Source organism: Schistocerca americana, chromosome 5, assembly GCF_021461395.2.
Source record: "Schistocerca americana isolate TAMUIC-IGC-003095 chromosome 5, iqSchAmer2.1, whole genome shotgun sequence".
NCBI classification, from domain to species: Eukaryota; Metazoa; Arthropoda; class Insecta; order Orthoptera; family Acrididae; genus Schistocerca; species Schistocerca americana.
In genome coordinates this window covers 742,481,253-742,494,688 of record NC_060123.1, presented here as the reverse complement: position 1 = coordinate 742,494,688, position 13,436 = coordinate 742,481,253, and positions in this window count along the sequence as shown.

The following is a 13,436-nucleotide window of genomic DNA, read 5'->3' as shown; positions in this document are numbered from 1 at the left end:
TCCAAGGAATACATTGAACCTGCAGTGGTGTATCGGATACTATTACTGGTCTCACAGGCAGTGCTCAAAGCACCGACTGTAAGAAGAGTCACTATTCTTGTACTTAAGGCGGCATTGTGCCTTTTGCATTTAATTCCGATGCGATTTCTGTGTTTCATCGTCAATGTGAAGGTACAAGGAATACATTGTACCTGCAGTGGTGTATCGGAAACTAATACTGATCTCACAGGGAATGCTCAAAGCACCGACTGTAAGAGGAGTTTCTATACTTGCACTTATGGTGGCATTGTGCCTTTTGTATATAATTCCAATGTAATTTCAGTGTTTCATCGTCAATGTGTATGTCTAAGGAATACGTTGAACCTGCAGTGGTGTATCGGAAACTAATACTGGTCTCACAGGAAATCCTCAAAGCACCGACAGTAAGAAGAGTCTCTATTCTTGTGCTTATTGCGGCATTGTGCCTTTTGTATTGATTCCGAGGCGATTTCTGTTTTTGATCGTCAATGTGAAGTTCCAAGGAATACATTGTACCTGCTGAGGTGTATCGGAATCTAATACTGGTCTCACAGGGAATGCTCAAAGCACCGACTGTAAGAATGGTCTCTATTTTTGTACTTATTGCGGCATTGTGCCTTTTGTATTTAGTTCCGATTCGATTTCTGTGTTTCATTGTCAATGCGAAGGTCCAAGGAATACATTGAACCTGCAGTGGTGTATCGGAAACTAATACTGGTCTCACAGGAAAGGATCAAAGCACAGACCTTAAGAAGTCTTATCTTGCCGTTAAGGCGGCATTGTTCCTTTTGTATTTAATTCCGATGTAATTTCAGTGTTTCATCGTCAATGAGTATGTCCAAGGAATACATTGAACCTGGAGTGGTGTATCGGAAACTAATACTGGTCCCACAGGAAAGGATCAAAGCACAGACTCTAAGAAGTCTCACTCATCTTGCAGTTAAGGCGGCATTGTTCCTTTTGTATTTAATTCCGATGTAATTTCAGTGTTTCAACGTCAATGAGTATGTCCAGGCCATACATTGATCCTGCAGTGGTGTATCGGAAACTAATACTGGTCTCACAGGGAAAGCTCAAAGAACCGACTGTAAGAAGAGTCTCTATTCTTGTACCTAAGGCGGCATTGTGCCTTTTGTATTTGATTCCGATGCGATTTCTGTGTTTCATCGTCAATGTGTAGGTCCAAGGAATACATTGAACCTGCAGTGGTGTATCGGATACTATTACTGGTCTCACAGGCAATGCTCAAACACCGACTGTAAGAAGAGTCTCTATTCTTGTACTTAAGGCGGCATTGTGCCTTTTGCATTTAATTCCGATGCGATTTCTGTGTTTCATCGTCAATGTGAAGGTACAAGGAATACATTGTACCTGCAGTGGTGTATCGGAAACTAATACTGATCTCACAGGGAATGCTCAAAGCACCGACTGTAAGAGTAGTCTCTATACTGGCACTTATAGTGGCATTGTGCCTTTTGTATTTAATTCCAATGTAATTTCAGTGTTTCATCGTCAATGTGTATGTCTAAGGAATACATTGAACCTGCAGTGGTGTATCGGAAACTGATACTGGTCTCACAGGAAATGCTCAAAGCACCGACTGTAAGAAGAGTCCCTATTCTTGTGCTTATTGCGGCATTGTGCCTTTTGTATTAATTCCGAGGCGATTTCTGTGTTTCATCGTCAATGTGAAGTTCCAAGGAATACATTGTACCTGCTGAGGTGTATCGGAATCTAATACTGGTCTCACAGGGAATGCTCAAAGCACCGACTGTAAGACGAGTCTCTATTCTTGTACTTATTGCGGCATTGTGGCTTTTGTATTTAGTTCCGATTCGATTTCTGTGTTTCATTGTCAATGCGAAGGTCCAAGGAATACATTGAACCTGCAGTGGTGTATCGGAAACTAATACTGGTCTCACAGGAAAGGATCAAAGCACAGACCTTAAGAAGTCTTACTCATCTTGCCGTTAAGGCGGCATTGTTCCTTTTGTATTTAATTCCGATCTAATTTCAGTGTTTCATCGTCAATGAGTATGTCCAAGGAATACATTGAACCTGGAGTGGTGTATCGGATAGTAATACTGGTCCCACAGGAAAGGATCAAAGCACAGACTCTAAGAAGTCTCACTCATCTTGCAGTTAAGGCGGCACTGTTCCTTTTGTATTTAACTCCGATGTAATTTCAGTGTTTCATCGTCAATGAGTATGTCCAAGCAATACATTGAACCTGCAGTGGTGTATCGGAAACTAATACTGGTATCACAGGGAATGCTCAAAGCACCGACTGCAAGATGAGTCTCTATTCTTGTACGTAAGGCGGCATTGTGCCTTTTGTATTTAATTCCGACGCGATTTCTATGTTTCATCGTCAGTGTGTATGTCCAAGCAATACATTGAACCTGCAGTGGTGTATCGGAAACTAATACTGGTCTCACAGGAAATGCTTAAAGCACCAACTGTAAGAAGAGACTCTATTCTTGTACTGAAGGCGGCATTATGCCTTTAGTATTTAATTCCGATGCGAATTCTGTGTTTCATCGTCAATGTGAAGGTCCAAGGAATACACTGATCCTGCAGTGGTGTATCGGAAACTAATACTGGTCTCACAGGGAAAGCTCAAAAAACCGACTGTAAGAAGAGTCTCTATTCTTGTACTTAAGGCGGCATTGTGCCTTTTGTATTTGATTCCGATGCGATTTCTGTGTTTCATCGTCAATGTGTAGGTCCAAGGAATACATAGAACCTGCAGTGGTGAATCGGATACTATTACTGGTCTCACAGGCAATGCTCAAAGCACCGACTGTAAGAAGAGTCTCTATTCTTGTACTTAAGGCGGCATTGTGCCTTTTGCATTTAAATCCGATGCGATTTCTGTGTTTCATCGTCAATGTGAAGGTACAAGGAATACATTGTACCTGCAGTGGTGTATCGGAAACTAATACTGATCTCACAGGGAATGCTCAAAGCACCGACTGTAAGAGGAGTCTCTATACTTGCACTTATGGTGGCATTGTGCCTTTTTTATTTAATTCCAATGTAATTTCAGTGTTTCATCGTCAATGTGTATGTCTAAGGAATACATTGAACCTGCAGTGGTGTATCGGAAACTAATACTGGGCTCACAGGAAATGCTCAAAGCACCGACTGTAAGAAGAGTCTCTATTCTTGTGCTTATTGCGGCATTGTGCCTTTTGTATTAATTCCGAGGCGATTTCTGTGTTTCATCGTCAATGTGAAGTTCCAAGGAATACATTGTACCTGCTGAGGTGTATCGGAATCTAATACTGGTCTCACAGGGAATGCTCAAAGCACCGACTGTAAGAAGAGACTCTATTCTTGTACTTATTACGGCATTGTGCCTTTTGTATTTAGTTCCGATTCGATTTCTGTGTTTCATTGTCAATGCGAAGGTCCAAGGAATAACTTGAACCTGCAGTGGTGTATCGGAAACTAATACTGGTCTCACAGGAAAGGATCAAAGCACAGACCTTAAGAAGTCTTACTCATCTTGCCGTTAAGGAGGCATTGTCCCTTTTGTATTGAATTCCGACTTAATTTCAGTGTTTCATCGTCAATGAGTATGTCCAAGGAATACATTGAACCTGGAGTGGTGTATAGGAAACTAATACTGGTCCCACAGGAAAGGATCAAAGCACAGACTCTAAGAAGTCTCACTCATCTTGCAGTTAAGGCGGCATTGTTCCTTTTGTATTTAATTCCGATGTAATTTCAGTGTTTCATCGTCAATGAGTATGTCCAAGGAATACATTGAACCTGGTGTGGTGTATCGGAAACTAATACTTGTCTCACAGGGAATGCTCAAAGCACCGACTGTAAGATGAGTCCCTATTCTTGTACGTAAGGCGGCATTGTGCCATTTGTATTTAATTCCGATGCGATTTCTATGTTTCATCGTCAGTGTGTATGTCCAAGCAATACATTGACCCTCCAGTGGTGTATCGGAAACTAATACTGGTCTCACAGGAAATGCTCAAAGCACCGACTGTAAGAAGAGACTCTATTCTTGTACTGAAGGCGGCATTATGCCTTTAGTATTTAATTCCGATGCGAATTCTGTGTTTCATCGTCAATGTGAAGGTATAAGGAATACATTGATTCTGCAGTGGTGTATCGGAAACTAATACTGGTCTCACAGGGAAAGCTCAAAGAACCGACTGTAAGAAGAGTCTCTATTCTTGTACTTAAGGAGGCATTGTGAATTTTGTATTTGATTCCGATGCGATTTCTGTGTTTCTTCGTCAATGTGAAGGTCCAAGGAATACATTGAACCTGCAGTGGTGTATCGGATACTATTACTGGTCTCACAGGCAATGCTCAAAGCACCGACTGTAAGAAGAGTCTCTATTCTTGTATTTAAGGCGGCATTGTGCCTTTTGCATTTAATTCCGATGTGATTTCTGTGTTTCATCGTCAATGTGAAGGTACAAGGAATACATTGTACCTGCAGTGGTGTATCGGAAACTAATACTGATCTCACAGGGAATGCTCAAAGCACCGACTGTAAGAGGAGTCTCTATACTTGCACTTATGGTGGCATTGTGCCATTTGTATTTAATTCCAATGTAATTTCAGTGTTTCATCGTCAATGTGTATGTCTAAGGAATACATTGAACCTGCAGTGGTGTATCGGAAACTAATACTAGTCTCACAGGAAATGCTCAAAGCACCGACTGTAAGAAGAGTCTCTATTCTTGTGCTTATTGCGGCATTGTCCCTTTTGTATTAATTCCGAGGCGATTTCTGTGTTTTATCGTCAATGCGTATGTCCAAGGAATCCATTGAACCTGCAGTGGTGTATCGGAAACTAATACTGGTCTCACAGGGAATGCTCAAAGCATCAACTGTAGGAAGAGTCTCAATTCTTCTACTTAAGGCGGCATTGTGCCTTTTGTATTTCATTCCGATGCGATTTCTGTGTTTCATCGTCAATGTGAAGTTCCAAGGAATACTTTGTACCTGCTGAGGTGTATCGGAAACTAATACTGGTCTCACAGGGAATGCTCAAACCACCGACTGTAAGAAGGGTCTCTATTCTGGCACTTATGGCGGCATTGTGCCTTTTGTGTTTAATTCCGATGCGATTTCTGTGTTTCATTGTCAATGTGTATGTCTAAGAAATACATTGTACCTGCAGTGGTGTATCGGAAACTAATACTGATCTCACAGGGAATGCTCAAAGCACCGACTGTAAGAGGAGTCTCTATACTTGCACTTATGGTGGCATTGTGCCTTTTTTATTTAATTCCAATGTAATTTCAGTGTTTCATCGTCAATGTGTATGTCTAAGGAATACATTGAACCTGCAGTGGTGTATCGGAAACTAATACTGGGCTCACAGGAAATGCTCAAAGCACCGACTGTAAGAAGAGTCTCTATTCTTGTGCTTATTGCGGCATTGTGCCTTTTGTATTAATTCCGAGGCGATTTCTGTGTTTCATCGTCAATGTGAAGTTCCAAGGAATACATTGTACCTGCTGAGGTGTATCGGAATCTAATACTGGTCTCACAGGGAATGCTCAAAGCACCGACTGTAAGAAGAGACTCTATTCTTGTACTTATTACGGCATTGTGCCTTTTGTATTTAGTTCCGATTCGATTTCTGTGTTTCATTGTCAATGCGAAGGTCCAAGGAATAACTTGAACCTGCAGTGGTGTATCGGAAACTAATACTGGTCTCACAGGAAAGGATCAAAGCACAGACCTTAAGAAGTCTTACTCATCTTGCCGTTAAGGAGGCATTGTCCCTTTTGTATTGAATTCCGACTTAATTTCAGTGTTTCATCGTCAATGAGTATGTCCAAGGAATACATTGAACCTGGAGTGGTGTATAGGAAACTAATACTGGTCCCACAGGAAAGGATCAAAGCACAGACTCTAAGAAGTCTCACTCATCTTGCAGTTAAGGCGGCATTGTTCCTTTTGTATTTAATTCCGATGTAATTTCAGTGTTTCATCGTCAATGAGTATGTCCAAGGAATACATTGAACCTGGTGTGGTGTATCGGAAACTAATACTTGTCTCACAGGGAATGCTCAAAGCACCGACTGTAAGATGAGTCCCTATTCTTGTACGTAAGGCGGCATTGTGCCATTTGTATTTAATTCCGATGCGATTTCTATGTTTCATCGTCAGTGTGTATGTCCAAGCAATACATTGACCCTCCAGTGGTGTATCGGAAACTAATACTGGTCTCACAGGAAATGCTCAAAGCACCGACTGTAAGAAGAGACTCTATTCTTGTACTGAAGGCGGCATTATGCCTTTAGTATTTAATTCCGATGCGAATTCTGTGTTTCATCGTCAATGTGAAGGTATAAGGAATACATTGATTCTGCAGTGGTGTATCGGAAACTAATACTGGTCTCACAGGGAAAGCTCAAAGAACCGACTGTAAGAAGAGTCTCTATTCTTGTACTTAAGGAGGCATTGTGAATTTTGTATTTGATTCCGATGCGATTTCTGTGTTTCTTCGTCAATGTGAAGGTCCAAGGAATACATTGAACCTGCAGTGGTGTATCGGATACTATTACTGGTCTCACAGGCAATGCTCAAAGCACCGACTGTAAGAAGAGTCTCTATTCTTGTATTTAAGGCGGCATTGTGCCTTTTGCATTTAATTCCGATGTGATTTCTGTGTTTCATCGTCAATGTGAAGGTACAAGGAATACATTGTACCTGCAGTGGTGTATCGGAAACTAATACTGATCTCACAGGGAATGCTCAAAGCACCGACTGTAAGAGGAGTCTCTATACTTGCACTTATGGTGGCATTGTGCCATTTGTATTTAATTCCAATGTAATTTCAGTGTTTCATCGTCAATGTGTATGTCTAAGGAATACATTGAACCTGCAGTGGTGTATCGGAAACTAATACTAGTCTCACAGGAAATGCTCAAAGCACCGACTGTAAGAAGAGTCTCTATTCTTGTGCTTATTGCGGCATTGTCCCTTTTGTATTAATTCCGAGGCGATTTCTGTGTTTTATCGTCAATGCGTATGTCCAAGGAATCCATTGAACCTGCAGTGGTGTATCGGAAACTAATACTGGTCTCACAGGGAATGCTCAAAGCATCAACTGTAGGAAGAGTCTCAATTCTTCTACTTAAGGCGGCATTGTGCCTTTTGTATTTCATTCCGATGCGATTTCTGTGTTTCATCGTCAATGTGAAGTTCCAAGGAATACTTTGTACCTGCTGAGGTGTATCGGAAACTAATACTGGTCTCACAGGGAATGCTCAAACCACCGACTGTAAGAAGGGTCTCTATTCTGGCACTTATGGCGGCATTGTGCCTTTTGTGTTTAATTCCGATGCGATTTCTGTGTTTCATTGTCAATGTGTATGTCTAAGGAATACATTGAACCTGCAGTGGTGTATCGGAAACTAATACCGGTCTCACAGGGAATGCTCAAAGCACCGAATGTAAGAAGAGTCTCTATTCTTGTACGTAGGGCGGCATTATGCCTTTTGTATTTAATTCCGATGCGATTCCTGTGTTTCATCGTCAATGCGTATGTCCAAGGAATACATTGAACCTGCAGTGGTATATCGGAAACTAATACTGGTCTCACAGGGAATGCTCAAAGCACCGACTGTAAGAAGAGTCTCTATTCCTGTACTTAAGGCGGCATTGTGCCTTTTGTATTTCATTCCGATGCAGTTTCTGTGTTTCATCGTCAATGCGAAGGTCCAAGGAATACATTGAACCTGCAGTGGTGTATCGGAAACTAATACTAGTCTCACAGGGAAGGATCAAAGCACAGACTCTAAGAAGTCTCACTCATCTTGCAGTTAAGGCGGCATTGTTCCTTTTGTATTTAATTCCGATGTTATTTCAGTGTTTCATCGTCAATGAGTATGTCCAAGGAATACATTGAACCTGGAGTGGTGTATCGGAAACTAATGCTGGTCCCACAGGAAAGGATCAAAGCACAGACTCTAAGAAGTCTCACTCATTTTGCAGTTAAGGCGGCATTGTTCCTTTTGAATTTAATTCCGATGTAATTTCAGTGTTCCATCGTCAATGAGTATGTCCAAGGAATACATTGAACCTGGTGTGGTGTATCGGAAACTAATACTGGTCTCACAGGGAATGCTCAAAGCACCGACTGTAAGAAGAGTCTCTATTCTTGTACTTATTGCGGCATTGTGCCTTTTGTATTTAGTTCCGATTCCATCTCTGTGTTTCATCGTTAATGCGATGGTCCAAGGAATACATTGAACCTGCAATGGTGTATCGGAAACTAATACTGGTCTCACAGGAAAGGATCAAAGCACAGTCTCTAAGAAGCCTCACTTATCTTGCCGTTAAGGCGGCATTGTTCCTTTTGAATTTAATTCCGATGTAATTTCAGTGTTCCATCGTCAATGAGTATGTCCAAGGAATACATTGAACCTGGTGTGGTGTATCGGAAACTAATACTGGTCTCACAGGGAATGCTCAAAGCACCGACTGTAAGATGAGTCTCTATTCTTGTACGTAAGGCGGCATTGTGCCTTTTGTATTCAATTCCGATGCGATTTCTATGTTTTATCGTCAGTGTGTATGTCCAAGCAATACATTGAACCTGCAGTGGTGTATCGGAAACTAATACTGGTCTCACAGGAAATGCTCAAAGCACCGACTGTAAGAAGAGTCTCTATTCTTGTACTGAAGGCGGCATTAGGCCTTTAGTATTTAATTCCGATGCGAATTCTGTGTTTCATCGTCAATGTGAAGGTCCAAGGAATACATTGAACAAGCAGTGGTGTATCGGAAACTAATACTGGTCTCACAGGGAAAGCTCAAAGAACCGACTGTAAGAAGAGTCTCTATTCTTGTACTTAAGGCGGCATTGTGCCTTTTGTATTTGATTCCGATGCGATTTCTGTGTTTCATCGTCAATGTGAAGGTCCAAGGAATACATTGAACCTGCAGTGGTGTATCGGATCCTATTACTGGTCTCACAGGCAAAGCTCAAAGCACCGACTGTAAGAAGAGTCTCTATTCTTGTACTTAAGGCGGCATTGTGCCTTTTGCATTTAATTCCGATGCGATTTCTGCGTTTCATCGTCAATGTGAAGGTACAAGGAATACATTGTACCTGCAGTGGTGTATCCGAAACTAATACTGATCTCACAGGGAATGCTCGAAGCACCGACTGTAAGAGGAGTCTCAATACTTGCACTCATGGTGGCATTGTGCCTTTTGTATTTAATTCCATTGTAATTTCAGTGTTTCATCGTCAATGTGTATGTCTAAGGAATACATTGAACCTGCAGTGGTGTATCGGAAACTAATACTGGTCTCACAGGAAATGCTCAAAGCACCGACTGTAAGAAGAGTCTCTATTCTTGTGCTTATTGCGGCATTGTGCCTTTTGTATTAACTCCGAGGCGATTTCTGTGTTTCATCGTCAATGCGTATGTCCAAGGAATCCATTGAACCTGCAGTGGTGTATCGGAAACTAATACTGGTCTCACAGGGAATGCTCAAAGCATCGACTGTAGGAAGAGTCTCAATTCTTGTACTTAAGGTGGCATTGTGCCTTTTGTATTTAATTCCGATGCGATTTCTGTGTTTCATCATCAATGTGAAGTTCCAAGGAATACATTGTACCTGCTGAGGTGTATCGGAAACTAATACTGGTCTCACAGGGAATGCTCAAAGCACCGACTGTAAGAAGGGTCACTATTCTGGAAGTTATGGCGGCATTGTGCCTTTTGAGTTTAATTCCGATTCGATTTCTGTGTTTCATTGTCAATGTGTATGTCTAAGGAATATATTGAACCTGCAGTGGTGTATCGGAAACTAATACCGGTCTCACAGGGAATGCTCAAAGCACCGAATGTAAGAAGAGTCTCTATTCTTGTACGTAGGGCGGCATTGTGCCTTTTGTATTTAATTCCGATGCGATTTCTGTGTTTCATCGTCAATGCGTATGTTCAAGGAATACATTGATCCTGCAGTGGTATATCGGAGACTAATACTGGTCTCACAGGGAATGCTCAAAGCACCGACTGTAAGAAGAGTCTCTATTCCTGTCCTTAAGGCGGCATTGTGCCTTTTGTATTTAATTCCGATGCGATTTCTGTGTTTCATCGTCACTGCGAAGGTCCAAGGAATACATTGAACCTGCAGTGGTGTATCGGAAACTAATACTGGGCTTACAGGAAAGGATCAAAGCACAGACTCTAAGAAGTCTCACTCATCTTGCAGTTAAGGCGGCATTGTTCCTTTTGTATTTAATTCCGATGTAATTTCAGTGTTTCATCGTCAATGAGTATGTCCAAGGAATACATTGAACCTGGAGTGGTGTATTGGAAACTAATACTGGTCTCACAGGGAATGCTCAAAGCACCGACTGTAAGAATAGTCTCTATTCTTGTACGAAAGGCGGCATTGTGCCTTTTGTATTTACTTCCGATGCGATTTCTGTGCTTCATCGTCAATGTGAAGTTCCAAGGAATACATTGTACCTGCTGAGGTGTATCGGAATCTAATACTGGTCTCACAGGGAATGCTCAAAGCACCGACTGTAAGAAGGGTCTCTATTCTGGCACTTATGGCGGCATTGTGCCTTTTGTGTTTAATTCCGATGCGATTTCTGTGTTTCATTGTCAATGTGTATGTCTAAGGAATACATTGCACCTGGAGTGGTGTATCGGAAACTAATACCGGTCTCACAGGGATTGCTCAAAGCACCGACTGTAAGATGAGTCTCTATTCTTCTACTTAAAGCGGCATTGTGCCTTTTGTATTTAATTCCGATGCGATTTCTGTGTTTCATCGTCAATGTGAAGTTCCAAGGAATACATCGAACCTGCAGTGGTATATCGGAAACTAATACTGGTCTCACAGGGAATGCTCAAAGCACCGAAAGTAAGAAGAGTCTCTATTCCTGTACTTAATCCGGCATTGTGCCTTTTGTATTTAATTCCGATGCCATTACTGTGTTTCATCGTCAATGTGAAGGTCCAAGGAATAAACTGAACCTGCAGGGGTGTAGCGCAAACTAATACTGGTCTCACAGGGAATGCTCAAAGCACCGACTGTAAGAAGAGTCTCTATTCTTGTACTTAAGGCGGCATTGTGCCTTTTGTATTTAATTCCGATGCGATTTCTGTGTTTCATCGTCAATGAGAAGTTCCAAGGAATACATTCAACCTGCAGTGGTGTATCGGAAACTAATACTGGTCTCACAGGAAAGGATCAAAGCACAGACTCTAAGAAGTCTCATTCTTCTTGCACTTACGGCGGCATTGTTCCTTTTGTATTAAATTCCGATGTAATTTCAGTGTTTCATCGTCAATGTGTATGTCCTAGGAATACATGGAATCTGCAGTGGTGTATCGGTAGCTAATACTGGTTTCACAGGGAATGCTCAAAGCACCGACTGTAAGAAGAGTCTCTATTCTTGTACTTAAGGCGGCATTGTGCCTTTTTTATTTAATTCCAATGTAATTTCAGTGTTTCTTCGTCAATGTGTATGCATAAGGAATACATTGATCCTGCAGTGGTGTATCGGAAACTAATACTGGTCTCACAGGGAATGCTCAAAGCACCGTCTGTAAGAAGAGTCTTTATTCTTGTACGTAAGGCGGCATTGTCCCTTTTGTATTAATTCCGAGGCGATTTCTGTGTTTCATCGTCAATGCGTATGTCCAAGGAATCCATTGAACCTGCAGTGGTGTATCGGAAACTAATACTGGTCTCACAGGAAACGATCAAAGCACAGACCTAAAGAAGTCTTACTCATCTTGCCGTTAAGGCGGAATTGTTCCTTTTGTATTTAATTCCGATGTAATTTCAGTGTTTCATCGTCAATGAGTATGTCCAAGGAATACATTGAACCTGGAGTGGTGTATCGGAAACTAATACTGGTCCAACAGGAAAGGATCAAAGCACAGACTCTAAGAAGTCTCACTCGTCTTGCAGTTAAGGCGGCATTGTTCCTTTTGTATTTAATTCCGATGTAATTTCAGTGTTTCATCGTCAATGAGTATGTCCAAGCTATACATTGAACCTGGAGTGGTGTATTGGAAACTAATACTGGTCTCACAGGGAATGCTCAAAGCACCGACTGTAAGAATAGTCTCTATTCTTGTACGAAAGGCGGCATTGTGCCTTTTGTATTTACTTCCGATGCGATTTCTGTGCTTCATCGTCAATGTGAAGTTCCAAGGAATACATTGTACCTGCTGAGGTGTATCGGAATCTAATACTGGTCTCACAGGGAATGCTCAAAGCACCGACTGTAAGAAGGGTCTCTATTCTGGCACTTATGGCGGCATTGTGCCTTTTGTGTTTAATTCCGATGCGATTTCTGTGTTTCATTGTCAATGTGTATGTCTAAGGAAAACATTGCACCTGGAGTGGTGTATCGGAAACTAATACCGGTCTCACAGGGATTGCTCAAAGCACCGACTGTAAGATGAGTCTCTATTCTTCTACTTAAAGCGGCATTGTGCCTTTTGTATTTAATTCCGATGCGATTTCTGTGTTTCATCGTCAATGTGAAGTTCCAAGGAATACATCGAACCTGCAGTGGTATATCGGAAACTAATACTGGTCTCACAGGGAATGCTCAAAGCACCGAAAGTAAGAAGAGTCTCTATTCCTGTACTTAATCCGGCATTGTGCCTTTTGTATTTAATTCCGATGCGATTTCTGTGTTTCACCGTCAATGCGAAGGTCCAAGGAATACATTGAACCTGCAGTGGTGTATCGGAAACTAATACTGGTCTCACAGGAAAGGATCAAAGCACAGACTCTAAGATGTCTCACTCATCTTGCAGTTAAGGCGGCATTGTTCCTTTTGTATTTAATTCCGATGTAATTTCAGTGTTTCATCGTCAATGAGTATGTCCAAGGAATACATTGAACCTGGAGTGGTGTATCGGAAACTAATACTGGTCTCACAGGGAAAGCTCAAAACACCGGCTGTAAGAAGAGTCTCTATTCATGCACGTATGGTGGCATTGTGCCTTTTGTATTTAATTCCGATGTAATTTCAGTGATTCATCGTCAATGTGTATGTCTAAGGAATACATTGAACCTGCAGTGGTGTGTCGGAAACTAGTACTGGTCTCACAGGGAAAGCTCAAAACACCGACTGTAAGAAGAGTCACTATTCTTGTGCTTAAGGCGGCATTATGCCTTTTGTATTTAATTCCAATGTGATTTCTGTGTTTCATCATCAATGTGAAGGTCCAAGGAATACATTGCACCTGCAGTGGTGTATCGGAAACTAATACTGGTCTCACAGGAAAGGATCAAAGCACAGACTCTAAGAAGTCTCATTCTTCTTGCACTTACGGCGGCATTGTTCCTTTTGTATTTAATTCCGATGTAATTTCAGTGTTTCATCGTCAATGTGTATGTCCTAGGAATACATGGAATCTGCAGTGGTGTAA